The sequence below is a fragment of the Dendrobium catenatum genome, unplaced genomic scaffold, assembly GCF_001605985.2.
Source record: "Dendrobium catenatum unplaced genomic scaffold, ASM160598v2 fragScaff_scaffold_579, whole genome shotgun sequence".
NCBI classification, from domain to species: domain Eukaryota; kingdom Viridiplantae; phylum Streptophyta; class Magnoliopsida; order Asparagales; family Orchidaceae; genus Dendrobium; species Dendrobium catenatum.
This window is the reverse complement of record NW_021319041.1, coordinates 62,884-63,407: the sequence shown is the minus strand read 5'-3', so window position 1 is coordinate 63,407 and position 524 is coordinate 62,884.

Here is a 524-nt window from a genome sequence, read left to right as displayed (position 1 = left end):
ATAGGGTCTAGCTTGGTCAATTTGACCAAGTCAACTCTTTGGGCTCGGGTCTGGGCAAAATCGAGGTCAACAGGGACCACTTCGTTTAAGTCTGCCATTCATAGTCAATCTTCCACTCATAATCATCCTACCACTCATAGTCAGCCTACCACTCATAGTTAGCTTATCACATCCTTACCCACTCCTAGAGTCAGTATCCCATAGTTCTACTCACCAGACCCTACGTAGAGTACCCCTTTCTACCCTTACTACCCAGCCCCGCCTTATGGTTCCCCTCCTGCTTAACCATATCCATCATATGTTCTTCCATACTATCCCCTACCACTCCCTCAGCCTGCTATAGGTTGATCTTCATCCCCTGCTGCACCAGAGTAGGTGATAGATGGTTGAATATTTATTGCACTTGGCGATGACACGTACATACATTCTCTTTAACTTAAGATAATAAACATATTTATTCTATATTGTATGTTTTTCTCAACTAACATATTTTTTCTAGGTTCTACCCATCAAAACTATTGACA